Raw genomic sequence first — 12,387 nt, 5'->3', positions numbered from 1 at the left:
AAAGTACAAAAATTAGCCCGGTGTGGTGGTGCATGCCTGTAATCCCAGCTACTCAGGAGGCTGAGGCAGGAGGATCACTTGAACCCAGGAGGCAGAGGTTGCAGTGAGCCGAGATCATGCCATTGTGTCCAGCCTGGGAGACAAGAGCAAAAGTCTGTCTCAAAAAAAAAAAAAAGATTGTCATAAGGAGCACAACCTAGATCCCTCACATGCACAGTTCACAACAGGGTTTGTGCTCCTATGAGAAGTAAATGCCACTGCTGATCTGACAGGAGGTGGAGCTCAGAAGGTAATGCTTGCTCTCTACTGCTCACCTCCTGCTGTTCACTTCCTGCTGTGCGGCCGGTTCCTAACAGGCCATGCACTGGTACCGGTCCATAGCCCAGGGGTTTGGAACCCCTGTTCTATGTTGTTCAATTTAACATGTATTACCTTTATAGTTTAAAATAGCAATAATAATAAAGCATTAAATTTAAAAAAAATTGTGAACAATTTTTGCTCCAGACTCTTCTTTGTAGATGATTGGTCTTAACATAGCATCTCCCAAACATTCCTTCCTTCCCATGCCCTCAAAAGTTCCAAGCTAATTCCCCATTCTTGTGCCAGATAATAAACTAATTCACACTAATGTGTGAATGGTTGATGTCATCTTCACTGTTACTCTTCACAGGGACATTTGAATTTTTTAAAGGGCTGTTGACAGGATGTAAGCTGTAACTTCCTTCATCTGAATGCTTCTCTAATTTCAGAGTTGAGAGACTGGGGGAGCAGCTTTAGGGAAAGGAGTCCTTCTGGTAGCCCTCACTCTTGGACACATCACAGAACACATACTCCAAGTACATGTGTCCAGTGTCCATCAGGGGAAAGAGTCACTGTATAGTTCCTTACAATTACAATTTCAGGGGTCCCCATTTCTTTCCGTGTTGAAAAATTAAAAGGAGTTTCTACAGGTTCATCATCCTGTTCCAATGGAACCATCCAAACAGATTCTAAGAGGACGTATTTCATTTTCTTGGCAGCAAAGGCAGGAAGAGGATTTCAATTCTGTTTTCTTCCCCCTCGCTACACATAAAGTTCCTGAATCTACAGAGAAATCGATGATTGCATTTTTACCTTTCTCCTAGTGGACGGGCCACCTGGATTTATTCTGTGAAAATAAAACTGTTTGGACCATTCTCAACAGGCTGGGGCAAAGTGTCTATTAATAATGTTGGCCATATCTCCTAAGCTGATGTTCCTGTCACTGCTAATCCCCCTGAAAAGGCCCTGACATCCCAGGTCCTGCTTCTGATGGTAATAGTAGTTACAGGCATGCATTGAGGCAGCGGCACATTCACAGTGCCCAATAGCTGCTCCTGGAAATGTTCCTGTTGATAGGTTGGTGTTTTTCAGCAGACTCATTTGGGGACTTTGAGTTGTGGTGAAGATGTGTGAAAATCATTTCGTCTACATTTCAGGATTACTTTAAATTCTGGGGGGAAGTGCCACCAGCAAGATCCTCGTCCCCACCTCAGCCTACTGAGACCCTCACTTAAGGTCTAGAAGGCATCTGGTTGGCCCGAGCTGGATCCAGGGATGTGTTCTTATTTCCCTTGAGCTCGGTGCTGTCTTTGGCTCCTCACTGAACGCTGCTGCTTCGTGGATGTCCCCACAACAGAAACCCCTTTAACAAAAAGAGAGAGCCAAGCATGTGAGGGTCATCACAGCATGCTCCACCTAAGAACAGTGTTCTCATCTAGAGCCAATTTTGTCCCCCAGAGAACATTTGACAATGTCTGGAGACATTTTTGGTCATCAGCACTGGGAGGTGGAGGAGCGTGCTGCTGGTATTTAGTAAATAGATGTCAGGAATGCTGCTAAATATCCTACAATGTGAGGACAGCTCCCCACAGCCAGGAACTATCCAGCCCCAAATGTCAATGATGACAAAGTCAAGACTCTCTGCTTTTATTCAGTCTATGGCTGGAGTGTAACTCAAGTCTCCAGGGGCACTAGAGATTTTCATGTACTTTACTCTCCATTTCAGAAACTAAATGGGACTGAGTGTCTCTTGAGTTCTATGATACCAAATTAGCATTAGAATAAAATCTTTCACTAGCATTAGATACATCACCTTCAGAGAATATAAATGAGACATTTCTGAATCTGATTAAAGACATCCCTTTGGGTGTTATTGCAGTGTTGGACTCAACAAGGTAGAACAGTGTCACAACTCCTCTCAAGGGTTATTTCATCCTTTCAAGGAGTAATCTGTAGGCCACTTGAATTAGAGTCGTGTGGAATGCTTATTAAAAATGCTGACTCCTGAGCCCTGTCCTCCGCCTACTGTATCAGAATCTGAGAGTTCTACATTCTCTCCACCCTCACCTCACCAGCCTCCACCACACAGGAATGAGCAAATGCCTATGTGGTTCTTAAACACTGCCTGACATCCAACAAATGTTAATGATTAATACTATTTTATTTACCATGATCATTGTTGGAGTATAATAACAAATAAATATGTGGTCTTTATTCCTTCCTAAGACCCTTGGCATTTACTCTTGCTTGTATGCTACTTACATGACTGCAGAGGCAACCTAGTTAGCTTCAGAAAAATTAACTGGTTTTTAATTTTTCTGGTTGCCAGAAAAATTAACTTTTTGATTAGAAGGTTAGAACTTTCAGCCCCATCCTCCCTCACACGTCTATGCACGGGAAAGGGGTTGGAAATTGAGTGCAATTATCAACAGTCAATGATTGAATCAACTATGCCTACATGATGTGTGCTGGACATGGATATACCAGGAAGGTGGTAAGCCTGCCCAGAAAAGACATGGACTGTCAGCACCCCAAGCCTCTATACTGTGCCCTATGCATCATCTTTCTCATTTGGCTTTTCCTGAATTGTATCCTTTATAAGTAAAGCATTTTCCTGAGTTCTCTGAGTCACTCTAGTGAATTATCAAACCCCAATTGGTAGGGGGGAGTGTCATGGGAATCTCCAAACCAGTAGTCAGTTGGTTAGAAGTGTGGGTAGCCCTGGGACTTCATTTGTGGCTGACATCTGAAACGGGAGTAGGCCTGTGGTCCTGAGCCCTCAGCCTATGAGGTCTGTGCTAACTCTGAGCAGTTAGTGTCAGAACTGGATTGAACTGTTGGGCACCCAGTTGGTGCTGGAGAACTGGAGAATTTGTTGTGTTGAAATGACATATTTGGTGTCAGAAACACACACACACACACAACTATCATAGCCTAAGTTACAAAGAAACTATGGGAAGAGAGAATAAACCAGATACCAAGATAATAATACAATAAAATCTTTAATAATTTATAATATTAATAAAATCTTAATAGGATAACTTTTCAATAATATCTTCAGCAAGTTAGCATCTGTGTGGTGGCTCACACCTGTAATCCCAGCGCTTTGAGAGGTCGAGTTGGGAGGACTACTTGATCCCAGGATTTCAAGACCAGCCTGAGCAACATAGTATCTCCACAAAAAAATTAAAAAATTAGCTGTGCATGGTAGTGCATGCCTGTGGACCCAGGCTGAGAGCCCAGGTTGAGGATGCAGTGACACTGTCTCAATAAAAAAGAAAGAAAAAGAAATAATTTTTTTCTTCTTCTTTATTCTTCTTCTCCTCCTTCTCCATCTTTTTTGTTTGCTTGTTTGTTTTTTGAGTGCAGTGGCGCAATCTTGGCTCATTGCAAGCTCCGCCTCCCGGGTGCACACCAATTCCCCTGCCTCAGCCTCCCAAGTAGCTGGGACTACAGGCGCCCACTACCACGCCAGCTAACTTTTTGTGTTTTCAGTAGAGACAAGGTTTCACCATGTTAGCCAGGATGGTCTCGATCTCCTGACCTTGTGATCCACCTGCCTCAGCCTCCCAAAGTGCTGGGATTACAGGCATGAGCCACCGTATCTGGCCCTTTTTTTAAAAAAAAATGAGGTCTCACTATGTTGGCCAGGCTGGTCTCAAACTCCTGGGCTCAAGTGATCCTCCCACCTTGACCTCCCAAACTGCTGGGATTACAGGCATGAGCCACCATGCCCAGCTCACTTTTATTCTAATTTCTGATTCCATATTCATATTGTGCTTAGATATATCAACTGTAGAGACCCTATATTCAAAGCAAGATATTTTTAAAATGTCAACCTCCCCCAAAATGTTCCAAGATATTAAAAGAGACATTAACTCAGAATCTTTATTTCATCAGGAAAAATTTCTTCTATAAACAGTTAGTAATAGTAACTCCCAAGGGCTGTCACTGGTATAATACTAAGAATATTGCCCCTGCAGAAATAAATGAATAACACATTTTTAGATGTCGGAATGATGTTATCTGCACATTATCTGTGGGAGGACAGAAGAGTCTCTACAGTCTCTGCTTTACACATCATTTGCTACTTCTTTTCTTTTCTTTTTTGAGATGGAGCTTTCCTCTTGTCACCCAGGCTGGAGTGCGGTGGCACGATTTCAGCTCACTGCAACTTCCGCCCCCTGGGTTCAAGTGATTCTCCTGCCTCAGGCTCCCAAGAAGCTGGGATTACAGGCGCCCACCACCACACCCAGCTAATTTTTGTATTTTTAGTAGAGATGGGGTTTCACTATGTTGGCCAGGTTGGTCTCGAACTCCTGATTCACCCACCTCAGCTTCCCAAAGTTCTGGGATTACAGGTGTGAGCCACCACACCTGGCCATCATTTGCTTCTCAGTGGCAGAACAACAATATGTGAACAGCAAGAGAGAAAATGTAAGACTAATTGCTTCAGGAAACATAAATTTGGTACTACAATTTAGCCACGAGGGACAAGTCTTAGTGGATAGCTTGTTCTTCAGCCATCAGTAGACTGTGGTCATCTGTTCGCTCTACTCTTTCTTCTCTGTGGATGAAGTTTTCCATCATTGTCTTCACACTATCTTGACTTTCTCTGGATTCTATTGACTTAGACAGATTACTGGCTCCTAGTGGACCACTGCATCTGAGCAAATGCTTACTCTCTATTTAATTGTACCTGTCTTTACCTATTTATTCAGAGGAGCCAGCTGCCATGGACCCCATCCCAATCTCTTTCAAAGGTCACTCTACTTCCCAACCCAACGTATCCCACATTCCTAGAAGACAGAGGCTAGGGAGAGATTAGAAGAGAGAGATTAGGATGCCAGGATTAAAAGGCAGCTTGTTTTCTTCTTTTTCACATGTCAAATTTTTAAGTGTCATTACGCCAACTCACTTCCCAGCATGTGACAAGGACACTGCTGGCAGGGAACATCTCCCTTCTCTGACCCTCTTTTGCTCTTCTTAATCCTCAGATATTGAAATTTTTATATTCAGCGAATGAAGAGGTAATTTAAACTGCTTACCGAGAGAAATTGAATGGGGGAAAGGATATATGTTGTTAGTAACCCCCCACAGTTTAAGTGTTTTTAATTGTACATATAGGTTTTCTGTTAGAACATGACTAGAATTTTCTAAGGCAGCACTGCCTAATAGAAATATAGTGTGAACCCCATAATATAATTTTTAAGTTTTTAGTAGTCATTAAAACAAGTAAAAAGATACCAGTGGAATTGTAATAACGGTATTTCTATACTGCTGCTCCTTCTATTTAATCTAACTTAAAATCCCACGTAACCCTCACATGTGGGTATGAACAACATTAACAGGAAATGCTAATATAGGGAGTCAGTGAAGCTGGGGTAGGAAATTGATGGTGTGATACCGGAAGTGATCTGGCAGGGCTTTGAAGTAATGCCAGAGGTCCTTCCAGGCAGTTCTCAACTTGCTCCTTGGCTGTTCTCCTGACACTTAAGTCAGAGCGTTCCATAGCTGTATTTTACAGAACTGTAATTGCACAGATTGGCCCTATTATGAGAAGAGAAATATCCAGAGCTCTAGGAAAACAATTGATGAAAACAGTATGTACCCAATTAAGAAAATCTGCCCTCGAGATATGATGTTATGATTTACTTGAATCTTACTGTGAATTAAAGCACTATCTCGAAGGTTTTGTATTTAGATAAGTGTGATTGTCATTTGGCTGGCTTGAAGAAATTCAAGAAATTTAAGCCATTTTTGAGCAGAGGAGGAATTAATTTGGGGGGAAGAGTATCTTTCTGTTTCTCTGTTCGTTCTGGTAGCGGCCACAAAGTTCATTCCATCAGGTAAACACTAACTGTGGGGCCCATGTGATTTGTTTGGCTTTAGAAAAATAATAAAGGGGCACAGTGAAGCAGAGGTGTGGTGCTGAGCACAGGTGATGGGGTAGAAGAAGACAGAGAACAAAATTTCAACAAATTGAATTTAAAGATATCATTAGCTTTTATTAGCAATTATGAGTTGGTCAGCATCCCATTCACGAAATGGAAAGGCATTCCTCCAATTATGAGTTGGTCAGCATCCCATTCACGAAATGGAAAGGCATTCCTCCAGGCTTGGCAGAACAGTCGATTTTTGTAAGGTAGCTTAGGCTAGAAGGAAATGGTGTCGTGGCAAAAGTGGGTTGGTTAACATCAGATGGCTTCAGTTAACTTTCCTTGTATGGGTTAAAGCAGAGAGGCCTTTCATGTTATGTCAGCTCATGTTGACTGGGGTGGCTTTGGATTGGTTGCTGATAATCTCCTGGATTTTTTTTTTTTTAATTGGCCCATTTCTAAATTCAGTTTCATTATGTGGAACCTAGAACTTACTTCATTCTGATTCGGTCCAGGCTGATGGAGCCTAGTACAGGAATCAGTCCAAAATAGTGGCCTCCCTTTTTTTTTCTTTTTTTTTTTTTAAGACTGAGTCTCATTCTGTCGCCCAGGTTAGAGTGCAGTGGCATGATCTCGGCTCACTGCAATCTCCACCTCCTGGGTTCAAGCAATTCTCCTGCCTCAGCCTCCCAAGTAGCTGGGACTAGAGGTGTATACCACCATGCCCAGCTAATTTTTGTATTTTTAGTAGAGATGGGGTTTCACCATTTTGGCCGGGCTGGTCTTGAACTTCCCAGCCTCCAGAACTATGAGCAACAACTTTCTATTGTTTATAAATTACCCAGTATATGCTATTTTGTTATAACAGCCCAAATAGACTGAGTCATTCACTATTTTTTTTTGAAATGGAGTCTCGCTCTGTTGCCCAGGCTGGAGTGCAGTGGTACAATCTTGGCTCACTGCAACCTCTGCCTCCTGGGTTCAAGTGCCCCCTGCTTCAGCCTCCTGAGTAGCTGGGACTACAGGTGCCTGTCACCACGTCTGGCTAATTTTTGTATTTTTAGTAGAGATGGGGTTTCACCATGTTGGCCAGGCTGGTCTTGAACTCCTGACCTCAAGTGAGCCACCCACCTCAGCCTCCCAAAGTGCTGGGATTGCAGGCGTGAGCCACCTTGCTCAGCCACCTTCAATTCCCAGCACCTTTCCCTTGCATAGTGATAGGAGTGGTGGATGGGGCTGAAAGTTCTAACCTTCTAATCAGAAAGTGCTGGGATTACAGGCACTTTTGATTAGAAGTGCCCAGACCCATAAATATCATTTAACAAGGGTAACTATGGTAAGCAAACATCAAAGCGCAGTGTTGCATGTTTTGGAGATTCTCTAGGTAGGCACCCAACTCTGGGAAACCAGAGGAGGACCATCATCATCAGAAGATAAATGTTCTAAAAAGCTGTCTCTGAGAAGTGTTGCTCTTTAGTCCCTTGCTCTCCATGCTGGAGTTGATGAGTGTGAAGTTCTTTGAGTGTTACCTGTGCAGTGGAAATGGAAGGAGGAAGGTGTTCATTTACCTTTAAGGGGACAAAAGTGGAGCTTCACAAACAGATGCAAAGCAGCTGGAAGAGGGGTAGGGAGGAGGACTTATGCTTAGAGAGTTTCCTTTTTTCCAGATCTACTTTCATTTAAGTCTTTAATCCATTTTGAGTTTATTTTTGTATATGGTGTGAGATAAGGATCTAATTTCATTCTTCTGCATGTGAATATGCAGTTTTTCCAGCATTATTTATTGAAGAGACTCTTCATTCCCTATTGTGTATTCTTGGCACCATTGTTAAAGATCAGTTGACTGTAAATACATGGATTTACTTCTGGGATCTCTGTTTCACTAGTCTACATGTCTGTATTTGTGCCAATACCATGTTATTTGGATTACTATAGCTTTGTAGTGAATTTTGATATCAAATAGTATGACGCTTCCAGTTTTCTTTTTTTTTTTCCTCTCAATTTGCTTTGGCTACTCAGGGTCATTAGGGTTCCACATGAATTTTAGAATTATTTTTTCTATTTCTGTAAAAAACACTGGAGTTTTAATAGAGATTGCATTGAATCTGTAGATTGTTTTATGTACATATTATGAACATTTTAACAATAATTCTTCCAATCCATAAATATGGGGCATCTTTCCATTATTTGTGTCTTCAATTTCTTTCATCAGTGTTTTAAAATTTTAACTGTACAGACCTTTCATGTCAGTTAAATTTATTCCTAAGTGTTTTTATTTTTATTTATTTATTTTCGAGACAGGCTCTTGCTCTGTTGCCCAGGCTGGAATGAAGTGGTGCAATCACGGCTCACTGCAGCCTCAATTTCCTGGGCTCAAGCAATCCTCCCACCTCAGCTTCCCAAGAAGCTGTGTCTACAAGTGTGCACCACCATGCCTGGCCAAATTTTAAATTTTTTTTGTAGAGACAAGGTCTCACTATGTTGCCCAGGCTGGTCTCCTGGGCTCAAGCAATCCTCCTGCCTTGGCCTCCCAAAGTGCTGAGATTACAGGTGAATCACTCCACCCAGTACTAAGGTTTTTTGTTGTTGTTGTTGTTGTTGTTTAAGGCTATTGTAAATGGGATTGTTTTCTTGATTTCATTTTCAAATAGGCTGTTAATGTATAGAAATGCAGCTAATTTCTTTATGTTGATTTTATGTCCTGCAACTTTACTAAACTTATGTATTAGTTCTTATAGATTTTTGGTGGAGTATTTAGGGTTTTCTACATATAAGACCATGCTATCCACAGAGGCGATTTCACCTTAATGGAAAAGACCAAAGTAATTTTTACTCTTCCAAACCTTTCATAGTAATAAATAACACTTATTGAGAGCCCACTACACAGAAGGCACTGTTCTAAGCACTTTACAGGGATCATCATATCAAATTCCCACAATAACCTGTCTCATGTGTCCATGTGAAGAGACCACCAAACAGGCTTTGTGTGAGCAACAAGGCTGTTTATTTCACCTGGGTGCAGGTGGGCTGAGTCCGAAAAGAGAGTCAGCAAAGGGTAGTGGATTGTCATTAGTTCTTATAGGTTTTGGGATAGTCGGTGGAGTTAGGAGCAATGTTTTGCTGGCAGGGGGTGGATCTCACAAAGTATATTCTCAAGGGTGGGGAGAATTACAAAGAACCTTCTGAAGGGTGTGGGAGATTATAAAGTACATTGATCAGTTAGGTTGGGGTAGAAATAAATCACAATGGACAGTAAGGGGTATGAAGGTTTCACTGAATATCAAGAGTCTGAGAAACTTCTTGGGTGATTTGACTAGTAAAGGCCGGTCCATTATCAGACTGTATACAGGTGGGAAGGCCAAACTGAGGAATTATGTCTTACAGAAGGGAAGAAATGACCGCGGTGGCCTTTTCAGACCCTGTGGGAAAGGTCTCTACTCATCCAGTGGAAGTATCTGCCCAGACCAAGAGGTATTTTAGTTTCCTGACTTGGGGCATGTGAGTAAAGTCAATTTGCCCATCCTGGGCAGGGGCAAATCCCTGAGCTTGATGTGTAGGGAAAGGAGGGGCCTGAATAATCCCTGAGAAGTAGTAGAATAGCAGATGGAACACTGAGAAGTGATTTCCTTAAGGATAGATTTCCACAATGGAAAGGAAATGAGAGGTTCTAACAAGTGGGCTAGTGCCTTGTAACCTACATGGAAGAGGTTATGAAATGATGACAGAATAGGATGGGCCTGTGAGGCTGGAATGAGATATTTTCCTTGGTCCAAGAACCATTTGCTTTGTGTGGGAAGAGATTGATAGGTGGAAGTTTCAGTGGGGGAGTAGGTGGGAGTGACCAATGAGGAGAAAAACTGCTGTGAGGGATAGAAGTTGGAATGCTAGCTGCTTTTTTAGCTACCTTATCAGCCTAAGTGTTGACCTGAGTGATGGGATCTGATACCTTTTGATGGCCCTTGCAGTGAATGACTCCAGCTTCCTTTGGAAGGAAAGCGGCCTGGAGAAGAGTTTTTATTAAAGAGGCATTAATGATGGAGGACCCTCGTGTAGTGAGGAAACCTCTTTCAGCCCATATAACAGCATGGTGGTGCAGGAGATGGATGGCATATTTAGAGTCAGTATAAATATTGATGCGTAGTCCTTTTGCAAGAGTGAGGGCTCGAGTTAAGGCAATTAGTTTGGCTTGCTGAGAGGTAGTAGAGAGAGGCAGAGCGGTAGCCTCAACTATAGGTGTGGAAGATACTATAGCATAGCCTGCCTTTGCTGGTGAATGGAGATTAGGCATGGTGGAACTGCCATCAATAAACCAAGTATGATCAGGGCGAGCAACAGAAAAGAAGGAAACAGGGGAAATGGAGTGAATGCCAAGTATATCAGAAAGATACAGTCATGGGGGTCAGATGTGGTATCAGGAATAAAGTGAGAGGCTGTATTGAAGTCCAGTCCAGGAACAATGGTAACTGTGGGAGACTCAACAAAGAGTGAGTACAGCTGAAGGAACTGGGGAGCAGAAAGTATATGTGTCAGGTGTGAGGAAGAAAATAGATTTTGGAAGTTATGAGAACCATAGAGAGTGAGTTGAACATAGTTTGTGATTTTGAGGGCCTCTAAAAGTATTAGGGTGGTGGCAGCCACCGCACAGAGACATGATGGCCAGCCTAAAACAGTAAGGTCAAGTTGTTTGGACAAAAAGGCTACAGGGTTCAGTTCTGGTCCTTGCGTAAGAATTCCGACTGCACAGCCCTGCACTTCAGCTGTGCATAATGAAAAGGGTTGGGATGAGTCAGGTAGAGCTAGTGTGGGGGCAGCCTCTAAAGCTGTCTTCAAGGAAGGGAAAGAGGAGTGGGGAAAGGATTTAGGATCTGTGGGGTCAGCTAGGTTTGCTTTTGTGAGTTTATATAATGGTTTAGTCAGGATGGTAAAACTAGATATCCAAAGGCAGAAGTACCTAACCATGCCTAGGAAGGAAAGGAGTTGTTGTTTTGTAGAAGGGATTGGGGTTTGGGAGATTAGCCAGACATGATCAGCAGGGAGAGCATGTGTGTTTTCATGAGAATTATGGCGAGATAGGTAACAGATGAGGAAGAAATTTGGGCTTGACTGAAGTAATGGGGGCTGTCTGTGAAGCCTTGCAACAGTACAACCCAGGTAATTTGCTGAGCCTGATGGGTGTCAGGGTCAGTCCAAGTGAAAGTGAAGAGAGGCTGGGATGAAGGGTGCAAAGGAATAGTAAAGAAAGCATGTTTGCGATCCAGAACAGAATAATGAGTTGTGGAGGAAGGTATTGAGGATAGGAGAGGATGTGGGTTTGGCACCATGGGGTAGATAGGCAAGACAATTTGGTTGATAAACTACAGATCCTGAACTAACCTGTAAGACTTGTCCAGATTTTGGGCAGGTAAAATGGGGGAATTGTAAGGGGAGTTTATAGGCTTTAAAAGGCCATGCTGTAATAGGTGAGTGATAACAGGCTTTAATCCTTTTAAAGCGTGCTATGGGATGGGATATTGGCATTGAGTGGGGTAAGGGTGATTAGGTTTTAATGGGATGGTAAGGGGTGCATGATCAGTCGCCAAGGAGGGAGTAGAGGTATCCTATACTTGAGGGTTAAGGTGGGGAGATATAAGGGGAGGATGTGAAGGAGGCTTCGAAACTGGGGAAAAGGGCAACAATGAGGTGTGGCTGTAGCCTAGGAATATTCAGGGAAGCAGATAATTTAGTTAAAATGCCTCGACCTAATAAGGGAGCTGGACAGGTGGGGATAACTAAAAAGGAGGGCATAAAAGAATGTTGTCCAAGTTGGCACCAGAGTTGGAGAGTTTTAAGAGGTTTAGAAGCCTGGCTGTCAATACCCACAACAGTTATGGAGGCAAGGGAAACAGGTCTTTGAAAAGAAAGTAATGTGGAGTTGGTAGCCTCCGTATTGATTAAGAAGGGGACAGACTTATCCTCCACTGTAAGAGTCACCCAAAGCATCTGTGATGGTCCAGGGGGTTTCCGAGGCGATGTGGCAGCATCAGTCTTCAACCACTAAGCCGAGAAGATCTGGGAAGGAGTCACTCAGAGAGCCTTGGGCCAGAGTTCCAGGGGCTCTGGAAGTGGCTGCCAGGTGAGCTGGACAGTCCGATTTTCAGTAGGGTCTTGCACATGGCTTAGGAGGAATCCTAGGCTGTGGGCATTCCTTGGCCCAGTGGCCAGATTTCTG

The sequence above is a fragment of the Macaca nemestrina genome, chromosome 10 (genome assembly GCF_043159975.1).
Source record: "Macaca nemestrina isolate mMacNem1 chromosome 10, mMacNem.hap1, whole genome shotgun sequence".
Classification (NCBI taxonomy): domain Eukaryota; kingdom Metazoa; phylum Chordata; class Mammalia; order Primates; family Cercopithecidae; genus Macaca; species Macaca nemestrina.
Note: the sequence above shows the minus strand (reverse complement) of the source record.